Source organism: Cyprinodon variegatus, unplaced genomic scaffold (assembly GCF_000732505.1).
Source record: "Cyprinodon variegatus isolate N-32 unplaced genomic scaffold, C_variegatus-1.0 Scaffold242, whole genome shotgun sequence".
Lineage (NCBI taxonomy): Eukaryota > Metazoa > Chordata > Actinopteri > Cyprinodontiformes > Cyprinodontidae > Cyprinodon > Cyprinodon variegatus.
In genome coordinates this window covers 414,210-428,852 of record NW_015150695.1, presented here as the reverse complement: position 1 = coordinate 428,852, position 14,643 = coordinate 414,210, and positions in this window count along the sequence as shown.

Below are 14,643 nucleotides of genomic sequence, written 5' to 3'. Positions count from 1 at the left end.
GAGTTTAAGCGTATTTGTTCCACAGAAGTTTTTGTTCGCGTTGTTTCACTTTGGCACAATTTAGTTAAATCTGTCAAGTGTACCCAATGTATTTTTCCCCTTATAAACAAGAATCTGGTCAAATAAAAATGTTGATATACATATGTTTTTTTTTGCATATGACAGAGGCTGGTCATGTCAGTTACTCTACATATCATGAAAATGTGCCTCTAGTCAATATGTATTATTTGATTAAATAGTCCAGGGGCTGGAAATTATTTCAGCTCAGATACACACAGACATTACAGTACTGCATCAGAAGGGTGCTACAAGGACATGCTTTATATCATTGGAAAGGTAAGTTTCTCTAGTTTCACACAAAACCAGACATGATGGGTGCAAGTAGTATATTGGTTGTTCTTTTTAGAGTTTGTTTAACTGAGTCAACCATGTGTAAATGAGCAGTAAATTTGAACACACGTGTAAAGTTACTCTAAAACCATAAATATGTGAACTTGTCTTTTTTTGTTAATGTTGTTTTGTCCGTGAAAGAATCCTTTAAAGAAAATTCTAATGGGGTGTTTCACATAAATATGTGATAAAGACTGACCGATTTCATTACCCTGAACACTTTAAGTCCAGGCTGAGTGAATTTTAGAGATTTTTTTTGGTAAGTTGTGGATATTTTATTAAATGTGTGTCCAACACAGAATATATGTAGATATTTTACACATGTCAAGAAAGAAATAATAATTTTCTGAGCTAATATGCTAGTAAAGAAGACAGACACCTGCACATGTTATTCAATTCCATGCAGTGTGCAGCTAACAGAAGTAAACAGGTGAATTTAAACATGTACATGTACACAATAAATGTACATTTATTGCGATTCACCTATTGTAATATGCAGTAAATAATGTTTCATTTCACCCCCTGATTGAAACTTGCAGCCACACATGCACACACAGAGGCCATTTGACAACCCTAAACTCACATCAGTAAACAAAGACCTGGAGCAGAGCCAGCAGCTCCATTGTTTGTGATTTGATCATCTGTGCTGCCTCTGTGACCTGAACCTATTCTGCTTCCTAATGAAAAGTGCATTTGGACAGGGAGGAATTCTGTTGCTTCTCTCATGTTGGCCACTGAGACAGCACTTTGCATAAGAGAGTAAAGAATACTTGATCTAAGATAAAATGTAAACGACCTAGGCAATGCATCACATTAGATATTCACAGCAACCAATTGGAGGCCGGTTGATGGGGGTCTTAACTGAAATGAGCCCTCAGGAAAAAGGCAGGAGTAGAAAGGAACTCTCTTGGGGTCAAGCCAAGAGGGATTTGTAGAGATTGCCTCAACTCCAGAGTGCTGATCAGAAATGAAAAACTAATACAATTTAAATTTCATATTGTGCTATGGTAGCACAGTTCTGGTGAAAACCCTCTTGATCACATGCTACCTTTCCTGCTTCAAGGCCTTATATATATATGGTTGCTTCAACAGTAATAGACTCAGGGGAAATAAACTCTGCAACTTCATAGCTGTTTCTGTTTCACCGATGGCAGTTTGTTGGAATTACTCTCAATTTTGAAAGGAGGTCATTATAGCCTTTTCTTTTGGGGGGAATGGTAGAACATCTGTGGTTTTATTTTCTGGTTATTTTCTTTGCCATGTGCCATATACAGAGAAATCAATGTTCCCATTATATGTTAATTGCCCACTATTGGCTTCAGTCCTCTCTGGTGTACCTCAACATTACTGGAAGCCTCCAGTAAACAAACTTGTAAAGAACTTTTTAGTAATCTCTTTTTGAGACAACCTCAGTTACTTCTTTTTTGAACAAGAATCATGCCCTTATAGTGCTTGGTTTTTGCACCCTGCATTTGGAATGGTTTTGAGCTACATCTGCTGTAGTTCATTGGGGATTTAAGGAGCTAGGCATGCCCAAAGTCAGTCCTTGAGGGCAGCTGTCCTGCAGGTTTTAGAGGTTTCCCTGTTCCAGCGCAGCTGATTTTCATTGATTGCTGATGAACAGGCTTTTGCTGAACTGCAATTATATCAATCAGCTGTGCTAAAGCAGGTAAACCTCTAAAACCTGCAGGACAGTGGCCCTTGAGGGCCGACTTTGGACATGCCTGCCTGCTAGAGCCAACTCTAGCCTTTATAGCTAACGTTTATAGCGACTAAACATCCAGAACAGGCTGGAACTGATATTTTCATTTACCTAATGCTTAATCAGCTGTGGAAACAAATATTTCTAGAGTATGTTATTACAATCAACACAAGAACAGAGAATTAACTCAGAAGTTGTCAAACAATAACCTTTAATATTAAGCTAATTTTCCTAATGACGTAATACAAATCTAACACAAACTTAGCATCAAAATGACAGTGCTACTACTCTTACTGGCAAATAACATGACTAAATTGGATTCAAACCAATTAAAGTCACCCAGCGTCTATTAGGGATGATGATTCTGCTTTGACTTTAATCTTAAGGTGGAAGGATAAAGAAATAAAAAAAAGAAATAAAAACACTGAGAGTAGTATTTTGAGGCCATTTGTAAAGAAGCTTAATTTTAAACAACTATTTTAGTTGGAAATAAAATTTAGTTTAAAAAAATGCTGATTTTCTGAATTATTTTTTTTATAATCTTTTAAAATTAAAACTAGACACTTATATTTTGTCAGGAGATCAGGCGTTCACCTGCTGAATATTTTGTGAACTGTTAAAAATATTTATTTGTAAAAAGTGTGACTGCAATGACAAAGGATTTTTAGGACCAAGGCTAAGGAGATTTCTTTTAAAATGTTAGAAAAAATCAAACTAACCACTGTCATCACAGAATAACGAGAATGTTTAAAACGCACAGAAGCTTTGCTACCACCCCTTTATATTAGCAGCACCTCTATAAGAAACAAATTTGAAAAAAAAAAAAAATTAATTTAGTCCACCTAATCTCAGTTTTACTCTGATTGTTTCCTTATCCTGTCAAAAGTCTTTCAGAAGTCCAGCAAACAATTTTAAGTGACTTGAAGAAGAGGGTTTTTTTTTAGGTCAAAAGTCAAAGTTTGACACATTCTAAATTTTTCATGTTCTTTACAATAAATCCATATGTCATTAAACTATCGTTTATAAGATTTACAAGAATTGATTTGAATAAAACATTTGACTGATACCTTTATTGTAATAGAAGTTCAAATGCATGTACTTTAAATTCTTCAGTTATCTGTATGATGTCAGATAATAATTACTGACTCTGTCTTTCAGAAGAAAATCATTGAATTTCTCCACACTTTCCCCAACTGGGTCTCACCTTTCAGTGGCTATTCATCGTATTTCTCAGATAACATATTGATCAGTGAACTTACATTTCTACAACTAACCCACGTCTTTTTGGTTTATTTTGTGTTAAAATCAATAAGCCTTCACTCGACTTTAAAAGGTTGATGATGCTGGAACACAATTGATCTATTAATAAAACATTCAAGTTCTGTCTGTAGTAAACAGAAGAATGAACAGTCATGAACAAGCATTGATTAGCTTACAAGCTGACATACTGAATATAAGCACCCAATCCTTTTCTTCTTGAATAATACATGAGAAGTCAACAATAATATGTTCTCTTCATTAGAATTTTATTTTTAATAATTGGATTTGTTCCATCTTTTTACCTAGAGTATTTCTTCTCCATCCTCATCATCAGCTGTATTTTCTTTTATCTCCTTGTTTCATCACCAAACCTTTCTCACATCTTTTCTCATAAATGGAAAACAAGGACAAAAGTATTTATCTGAATAATTCAAATGCTTTTTCAAACATTTTCCAGATTAAAATAAAGCTTAAAAATAATTATAAAAACCATTTGGCGAACATTTGTGTAAAAGAAACTTGGATTCCTCAATGCATTGCTGTTAACTCCTATTCCTACAAGATGTGTGTCTCTTGCATCAGCTGTACTCTCTACACCTACAGAATGACTCTTAGACTGTTGCCAAGTGTTAAACCACGATATAACACTAAACATGTAGGCAAACAGTCTATAGCAGTGGTGTCGAAAATGCAACCTATATGACATTTTTTAAGTCCATTCATTATCATTCCAGAATGTCTGAAATTATGTGCTACAGTTCATGCAGATGCACATAAAAAAAAATTTAAGGGTGCAGATATTTCCTTCAAAAACAATACAAAAAAATTACACTTTCCTGAAATGGAAAATGTCAGATGTATCACAATTTTTATTTCATTTACCCATCTTCAAGAATTGGTAACACAAGCAAGTGTGCCGTTTCTTTGTTTTAAAAAAGACATGGTAAAAAGTCCAGAAAAAATATGGTAGCACCTTCTATTTCAGTATATCAATAATTATGTAATAACATGGTAATGACATAGCTAGTCACACTATATTACTTGGTAACAAGAAAAACCTTTTCTTGTTTGGTGATTACCCCAAAATTAAGGTATATAATTTCAAAGTAATTTATTTCATTTAATCATGACAATTGTATGTTACTATTTAACAATGGAGAGGGCTGCAAGAACACGGTTCAATCCCCACAGCCTCCTCTCTGGGTTCCTGAGCAAAACCCTTAACCCCACACTGCTTCCCGGGCGCCACACAATGGCAGCCCACTGCTCCCATAGGGGGATGATTCAATGCAGAGTTAAATTTCTCCAATAAGAGATCAATCAAGTTCAGTTATAGTTATGAGACTTTTGGTGGCTCATTTTCATTAGGTTACCACATGACAGTTTCTATTATTGGCCACCACCTACAGTACCAATGGCTTTCAAAGTAAATTGTAACTTATCAGGCTAATAAAGCATTAAAAACTGAACTCAAGTTACATATAAATAAGAGTTTAGTTACGAAGATTGGCTTGCTGCATTTTACTAGATAATAACAAATTAATGTATTGCTGCCGTTGAAATGAATATGATAACTCATATTATAACAGTTTGTAATCTAAGAAGTCTGCTTTATCTTGTCTGCCTAAAATTTGAAGAACAGCACTTACCAAAATTCTACATAAAGTGTTTCTTGTTACCTAGTGATATACAGTATATTGCTATGTTATTACAATATTATTACATGGTTACTATTGTACTATAAAAGACATCCCTACCAAAAATAGATGTACTTATTGATTTTCCTTTAACCTAGAAAACCTTGCAAGACTTTCACATCTCTACAGAAACCTTTCCATTTTTCATTTGTTCTTGTTTTATTAAAACACTGTGTGCAAAATTTTTCTAAATTAAGTAGTCTTTGCAATTTTGATAAAACAAAAATCCAAACTGGTTAAGGCCTTCAACTTGACATATATGGTCTCAATAGCAAAAGGTTTGGACACCACTGACCTGGTGTTATTGTGTTTGGATAACTGCCTTCAGCTGAACATGGTTAAAATAAAAAAAGATTATCACAGATTTAAGCTGAAAACAACAATAATACCAAAAAGTTCATCACAGAAGGGGCACTCTAGTAGAGAAGCTGAGGAATTATAAGCACTTGGGTGTCTACATGTTTATATTAATGAATGGATATCTGCCAGCTCTCTGAATCACTTGTTTTATTTTTAAACAACTTGTTTGTAAATCAGTAATTAATTTATATTTACTTATTCCTTAAGGAAGATTGTTTTTATGTTTTAAAAGCATATATCAAATAGTACATTACACTGGTATAATTACAGCTAAATATTATGTGTTATGTCACCGATAATATACAGAGACCATGTCTGAAAGCTGAAAAACCACACATTGTTAGTACTATTGTTTGAAATATGGCTAAGATGTGGAAAAGCAGCACATCTTTCTTCTCTCTGAGGATAAAAATATGAAGTGCGGGAGGTCTCTTAAACCTTGTGTAGGGAGCGTACATTCTGAGAGGCTTCAGCCCTCTTAAGGCACCCCATGTTGGGAGGTCTATTTTCTCTCACTCTTCACTCTCTCCACAGGGTTTGGAGAAGTGTGCACAGATGCATATCTGTGTGCCGTTTGCGTTCAGGTTGAAGTCAGGGTCAGAGGAAGGTGGTAGAGTCTCTTCACACTCTCAGATCCCTCCAAAGATTAAGAAAGAACTTTGGTGATTTCATTTATCCAATGGTTCACATTAAAGAAAGAGGTCACACTGATCTCTTGATTCTCACTGTGGATTATTTTAACCTCTACTTTTCTCACTTTGGTCTAAAAAAGTTCTCCAAGTTATGTTTCACAGCAAAAATAAAGAATTCACTGAACTTGGACTAAGCTAATTTAGCCTGCAGAGTATGTTTTCTCTCACTTAAAGACCAGCAGGATTGTACTTTTAATTATTTCAAGCTGAGAAAATGAATTGAGTTGAAGATGCTTTGCAATTGATTTTCTGAATATGTGAAATCAGAGGGTTATTAAAACTTCAGATGAAAAGTCATGGTGTTCTCTAATGCAGAACAAAAATAACTATGTTGAACAATAAGCTCTTAATTGAAAACTGCAGGGCCTTTTAACAGAGAGGAACAAACTTTTTTTTCTTAAAGAGAGTAAAATACATGAAAAAAGATTTTTTTTTAGTGAGAAGTCAAATCAGTGAAAACAGCACTGTTATAAGACCTTGAAAGGTGAAGCATAGAATTTGTGTGTGTTGGTGTGGTGGGAGTGTAAATGGCTGTAGTGTGTAAAGCACTGAGCGGTCAGTATGACTAGAAAAGCACGGTATAAATTTAGTCAATTTATTCCATGGTAATCAAGTGTTCAAGCAGCGACCAGACGCAGTGAGAGTTTACTTAGACTAAACGGGATTGTAATCAGTTTTGGTTTACTAAGAATATATTTGAATTGCCCCTTCTCAGGGCTGATTTGTCACACAACTTTCAAAAGTAAAAAAATCAGTAAAATAATTGCATGTAGAAGTTAAAATTATACATTCCTTAAATACATCTTTTTTTTTACACATCTCCAAACATGCACCCCTTGCATAATTCTGTATTAACTATTTGTCTAAACAATTCAATTCAGTTTATTTATATAGCACCAATTCACCACACATGTCATCTCAAGGCACTTTACAGTTCACCAGATCATCCAGTCAAATTGATTCAAAGTTTTCTATCTAAGGAAAGTCAGTTGATTGCATCGACTTATTGACTCGAAGGCAATCTCTCACTCTAAGCATGCTTGTAGCGAGAGTGGAGAGAAAAAACTCCCTTTTAACTGGAAGAAACCTCTAGCAGAACCAGGCTCAGTGTTTAACCAGTAATGGTTGATTCAACTGGTTGGTTTCTGGCACTAATCTGGGTTTTAAAAACACATCAACTCATTTTATTAGGGTTAAGTTGTGGGAACTTACTGATGCTCCATGGTAGCCCACTTCTTTCCAACATTGATGTATGTTTCACTTTCTTATTTTCTGTTTTGGCAATCTCTGCATGTCTACTTGTATTTACCCGCATGGTGACAGTAGTGTGGCGCCAATCACAAGCAGTGATTCAACATGAGGCTGAAAAAGTAAATAATCGCTTAGTAACCATATACACTAGCACACTCATATGTCAATTTAAAGAAATTAATTTATTCCTGCTTTACAATGAGCAATAGCAGAGTTTTTGGGAAGAAACAAAACATCAACTGGGAACGTGCAAACACATGCACAAGACTATGCCATTCTGCAGTCAATTTTGATGCATTTTTTTTTTTTTTTTTATGAAACTCAGACACAGTTATATACCCCAACAGGCCGTTAATTTGCAGTCTGGGAGCTAATTGCTTTGTTGGGACATTATGCAATATTCACATTTCTGACATATGATGGTTCTTGACTTTAATGGAGGCTTTAATAGGGCATTGCATTATACATTAAGTCCACTGGAGTAGAGACTGCTTAATAAGTGACTACTATTGTGGCCACGCTGCATTAAACTTAAAATGCTGAAAAGATCCTAGATATTTGTGTTACTGTTATTTATGTTCTGTGCCCTAATTGCATAATATTCCAAGTTGATACAAATTAAGAAAGGCACACACATGACTTTTTCCTCCAGTATTTGATAGAAAACTTCAAATAAACAAACCATCTCAATACAACTAAGCATAACAACATCTGCCCAAGTTTCAAAGCTGATGCACAGGCTTCTGTCTTGTAAAGAAATTGTTGCTCAGCCAGAAGATCTTGGTGGTGGGGTTTGGGGTGAGAAGGCTGGTCTTTTGTGCAGAGAAGCCCAAAGGCAGCAGAACATAACTTTTTAATATATTTTTTTATAAGTTTGATTTATAATTGTAATTCAAAGCTGTGTTTACATCCGCTCTGCAGTCTCCACAGAAAAGATTGCAGTTCAGAGCCTGCTAAAAGAAAATGGATGCCATTAAAAATTGATTTTTTTCTGAGGGAATTTGGAGGAAGGGCTTAAGGTTGGCATGGTCACAGACCATGGTGTTTACATCAGGATGTACAGCAGTGCACACAGTAATACTCCTAAGAAAGGGTAAGGAAATGTTAAATCACTTCTGACAGCTAAGGAATTCCTACAATCTCTGCTCTGAAATGGGTGCCAGGAGTTCAAAGACTCCCTCTGCTGAGAATCTGCAGACTAATGAGTAATCCATTGGTGAAGACAAGATTATTGTGCTGCTTGTGTTTGTAAATGGCTGCTTAGTTGCTAACCAATTTGTAACAGTTAAACAGATTGTGCATACCGCTGTTCCAGTGATATACAGTGTAAAAAAAAACAACAACAAAAAACAAGCAGGAATGACCAGCAATTTATTATTCTTGACTATTAAAGTCAATAACACCTGTGATGTGTCATAAGCTACATACTCAACATATGTAGCGGTGAGTAAAATTGTATATAATGATAATTAATATTTAATGGGAACACCTCCACACTGGAAAGTGCTAATACAATTTAGAAATATCAATTTAGATTCAGCTATTATCTGCTTTGTCTGGCTTTTCATGTTAATGGTTTTGATTTGGGATTATGCATCTAAGAGCAGATAAAATATTTACTTAAAACATGACCCAAACCTGAAATAGGGATTAGGCTTTAGTTTACACATTTATTTCTTGTTTATTTATTTTAATGAATATGTTTCAATCCAGTGGCTTATAGATGTTAATCCACAAACACCATGTTAGTGAAGATGCATTAAAGATCTATTCTGCTTTTTTGAGGCAGTCTTAACAATACCTGTGTAATGTTAGAGATTGAATTTAGAGTATTTTCAAATTGTATATTTTAATCACATGTTGTTTTTTATGCAGCAATATGTATTTGCTCATTGTCTACACTTGTTTAAACATGTAAAATTTAAAGATTGTTTGGAACTAAGACGGCTCTCCTGTCAATGTTGAAACTTCTGAAAAAGTATTGTGAGATGACTCTTTCTGGTTTAGCTTTTTTGGTCAAAACATAAATCTAAATAAGGACATTAGATTCACTTAGAGCTTTCTTTGTGGGGAAAAAACATGCATGTAATGCACATCTTTTAAAGGATTTCCAAAACCTTTCTATTTTAATAAAAGTAAAGTGCGCCATCTAGTGTTCTCTGACACATTTGTTTTTATGTTTCATTTATATAAGAAACACTTTTATTTTGTGTTATTACAGTTCCCATTTGAATTACCTTTAACAAGTCATTGGGGACACAGTACAAAGCATAGTGCATCACCAATTAAAGTTAAAAGTTAAATTAACATTTCTGTTTTATGTGCAGAACATATGAGCAGCAAACGATTTACGCTCTATTACCCTGAATGAAACATCCCTACTCTAAAACAGGGTGCTGCAAAAGTCGTGTTGTACGATGGTCTTTTTCAGCAGAGCCAGGAAAACTGAAAAAGGACTGATGAGAAATTGGATGTTAGATACAATGGATTCCTGGGTGTAGAGGCTGCAATAGGATTAAAGGCTGAGACAGCAACCTTTAACATCAAAATAGAGCTACAATGGAATGCTTTTAATTAAAGTATATCGATTTGTTAGAATGGCCTAATCAGAGACCAGACTTAGACCTATATGAGAATTTGTGGCAAGATTTAAATATTACAGTCCATAAGCTCTCTTCACCCTCTGACTTGGGATGAGCTGTTTTGTAATGAGTTGGCAGACATTTTGACATCTACGTGTGCAAAGACCTCAGAGACAGGTAACAAACAACCTTTAGCTGTAACTCCAATATGTTGGAAATTAAATTATGTTAACGAACCAAGCCCCCTGATGTCATATGCCATTAAAACCACTGCACCACCAGTTTCTATTCTGTTTGCCGTGTGGAACCTGGGTCTGATTAGTGAGATACAAAAGTCTTCAGCTAAAGAAGTCTGATTTTTGCTGGTGAAAACAGGCTGCTTTCTTTCTGTCATGAACGCTGACTTCATGAAGTCTGTGTGGGGTCTTTTTTATGTACAATTTGGGTAGTAGTTTGTAAAATATCCTACATGCAGGGACTTACAGGTACATACAGTATGGGGACATTCAACTGGTCCACATATGGTTAAGATCTTTTCTTTGAGTCGGGGTTAGGTTAAGAACTAAGGTGTGAATTCAGTTTAGGTTAGGGTAAGGTATATGTTGCTAATAGTTAGGGTAAGGGTCTAGGTTAGGCCATGTAAAATCAATGCAATTCAATGAAATTTCCCCATATGGCTTGAAAACAAAGCTGGGTGTGTGGGTGCGTATGTGAATAATCATGTGAGTGACTGTGCATGGGTTGGTCTTCTCTTTTCCCCATTTGTCCTGAGAGGTAATTGTCTGATTGGTTAAAACTTTACTATCTAAGCAAATCTAGCTAATTGCATCAAGTCATTGATTTTGCAGGATTTGCTACTCCTGGATGAGCGTATAGCAAGTATATTAACTTGCATTGTTTTGTTGACTATGGAAAAATCCCCTGCACTAAGTAAGCTTGCTGTGACAGTGGAGAGGAAAATCTCTCTTTTAACAGGAAGAAACCGCTAGCAGAACCAGGCTCAGTGTGAGTGGCCTTCTGTCGAGACCATAAATGAAAGAAGCCAGAAGCAGTGATTCATAAACACTTTCTATGTTAGAAAATGTAACAGTTATCTAGCTCTGTAGGGGGCTCTGTCTAGGAAAGAAGCAGCTAAGCAGATGAGATCTGAGGCAGTTTTCATGTCAAAAGGGATGAAAGAGAGCACATGCAGATGTTTACGGTAAAAACTAACCTCATATGTCTTGGAGGAAAATAGGAGTAAGCACTAAAAAACAGGCCAAACTCGATCATCAATAATCAGATGTGAGAATTGCAGCAGCACAGCTGATATTCTCCACCAGGACAGTGCCCCAGCCACACAGACCCAGACCAGATGTAGCTACTATGGCAAGAAAAAGCAGCGATAACATAAAGTTAGAACTTTAACCAATGAATAATGCAGTAGAATGAGACAGAATGATAAAAACCCGTCCCTGTGTGCTCTGGCAGCCTAAGCCTAAAGCAGCATTAAAGAGAAGGATCAGTAAAACCTCAGCCACTTCAACTTAAAGCTTAATCTGAAAGGAACATTTTAACATTAGCCTTAAAATCAGTCTGGGTGTATGCCTCACCGACTAAAACTGGTAGTTTGTTCCAGAGGAGAGAATCTTGATAATTAAAATATTTGCCTCTCATTCCGCTATGGAAATTACATTTTGGACGTGCTAAAAGTGTCAAATGCAGTTTGTGGACTTCCTTAAGAATTACAATTGTCCACTGGACAAGATATTTTTATTGTATGCAGTATGTTGGACATGAAAAAAGGAAATAGTTGAGACCTCATCATTAAAAGACCTAATTAACAGTCCTGAAAAAATAAAAAACACGGGTTCTTTATGTTATTATCTGAGACCAATTGAATCCCATTCAGATTAAGTGACTGAAAAATGAGCTTTGTTTTCAAACTCTCTGGTCCAACTGCAACTACTGTTTTGTATGCATTCAAAAGCAGATAGTTTAGTCATCCAGATTTGCATGTCTACATAATCAGTCAATATCTTTAGGATTTATAGAAAACTATAGTAAAGATGGGTGTCGTCAACACAACAGTGGAAATTATTCCCACCCTGTCTGATACCCAGTAAAATCATATAGTAAAAAGAATTGGCCCTAGCCAATGTACCTGTGATACTCTGCAGCTTGAAGGAGATATATCATTAACATGAACAAACTTGAGCCTGTGCAGTTACATTAATCCCTACAGCAGGTTCAAGCCTTTCTAAAAGAATATAGTGATTCACTGTATCAAATTTAGCACTGAGATTTTACAGGACAAATACAGATACAAGTCCATTATCTAAGGCCATGATGATACTATTAATGACTATTATCGGTGCTATTTCAATGTTATGATGAGCTCTAAAACCAGATTCAAAACTCTGACTAAAAGTTAATTATGGGTTATATCAGACATTTGATTAGGATAATTTTCTCAAATTTTTTAATTAGGAAGAAAGACAGTGGCGTTGGATGTAACGGTGGCGTTGCCCTGAAATCGAAGGATTGACAGTTCAAGCCCCGACTCTAACTTTCAGTGTCGTTGTGTCCTTGGGCAAGACACTTCACCTGCATTGTCTACTGATGGTGGTCAGAGGGCCCGGTGGCGCCAGTGTACGGCAGCCCTGCTTCTGTCAGTGAGCCCCAGGGCAGCTGTGGCTACAATGTAGCTTGCCACCATCAGTGTGTGAGTGAATGGGTGAATGAATGTAGTGTGAAGTGCTTTGGTCAAGTCTCCTGACTTGAATAAAGGCGCTATATAAGTACATGCCATTTACCATTTATATATGTAGGTCTGTAACTGATCAAGTCATGTGGATCAAGATAAGGTCTCCTAAGTAAAGGTGGAATAACATACCTTAAAGGAGTTTTTTTCCTTTTCATTAACAGGAACATATAGTCATTAGATGTGTTGACTCATTTAACTGTTTTTATTAACCTTTCTCCATTCATTTATTTTGATCATGCATGTTATGGAATTGTGCTTTCTAATAAATACATGTATTTGTGAGGAATCTTTATACTTATACATTAATTTACAATAGATGGATTCATGTAATGTTTGCTGGGGTGGTCCAATTACTTAAAGGGAAATAAGCAGTTATACAATTAACATTTAAAAGTAATCCTATGGTGGGACAGAAATGTGTATGAGTGTAGACAAAAATACTATGTTTTATTCATAGCTCTTCTTCTTCTGTGATCAATTAAATTCTGTTCAGTTTATTCACAACACATGTCATCTCAAGGCACTTTACAGTTCACCAGATCATACAGTAAATTGATTCAAAGTTTTCTATCTAAGCATAGAAAAACGCTTAACCAAAAGCGAGCACCAAAATAAGGCCTACTAAAGCAGAATTTTGAAATAAACCAGTTAATGAAATTTTTTTTCTTAACACTAACATGAGACAGGAAGAATGACCAAGATTGTTTACAGTGTCCAGGATGCAGAATTCATAGAAACAGAAGAGGAAGGTAGGTATTCGCTGCTTCAATATCTTTGCTTCCGTACTATTGCATATTTCCACAAGATGTCAGCAGAGATAAAGAAAATATTCCAAGCTAAAATAGATTGTAGTCCTAAGGCCTGGAAAAGCTTCAATTTACAGAAACCAGATCCTGCTGCAACACCAGAATACAAGGCGATGTAAAAATAACTACATCATAGATCATATTTGTCTCTCAATTATTTAAAAATTTGGTTACATTCATTAACAGAAAGGTTTACCTTGATGCTGAATCACTGAGTTTTTCACCTATAGGCTCAAAGCTAAAAAGCTGTTGACCAGGTTTTGGCTGACTTGTTTGTTCAACTTAACAAACACTTAGTGCTTAGAGCCAAAGATATATTAAGTGTGAGCTGCAGCCTCCTTATTCAAGGGCAAGCTGGCTCATGTTAGAATTTGTCAATATTCCGCATTTACACCTTGTAAAAGAACACTGTGACAGCATAACTGAAACATCTCATTGAAAAACTTGAATGAGCTGAAAATAACAATTTAAACGCACAAACGTGCAGCAAATTAAAAGGGAACATGACAGTAAAATCAACTGCTTTACTATTTTTGTATTACAACCACATTTGTTTTATTGAGATTTTCTCTGATTTGCCAACACAAAGTAGTGCACTATAAAAAATGAGAATGTTTTGTATATGATATCATATAATCTACTGATGCCCAACCCTCTACTTTTAGTAACTAAGCAGTTCTGAGAGCAATAGTCACAAAAACAGCTAAGAGGCCCTATGGATCACTGGAGGGGCTGCAGAGTTTCACAAACCTTACAGTAAGTACAGTGGAACAAACTCTTAACAGGACAGCTATCAGTCACTATCCAAAACATCTGGTCTTCATGGAAGAGTGAAAAAATAAAGATATTATTGAAAGAATAAAAAAAAAAAACTTTACTGAATTGTTCCACCATGGGACAATAAAGGTATTTCCCTAGCTCCTTCTTTAGATCAGGAACTACTTTGCAATTGCCTGACTGCAGAAAAAAATATATAATAATAATAATAATAATAATAATAATAATAATAATAATAATAATAATAATAATAATAATAATAATAATAATAATAATAGAGGTTTCTGATTTTACAGCAACAGATATGCAAAAGTATGCAAGAGTATATAAACAGTAGGAAGGTATACTTAAATCCATTCCTGTTATGTTTTTTTTTTTAT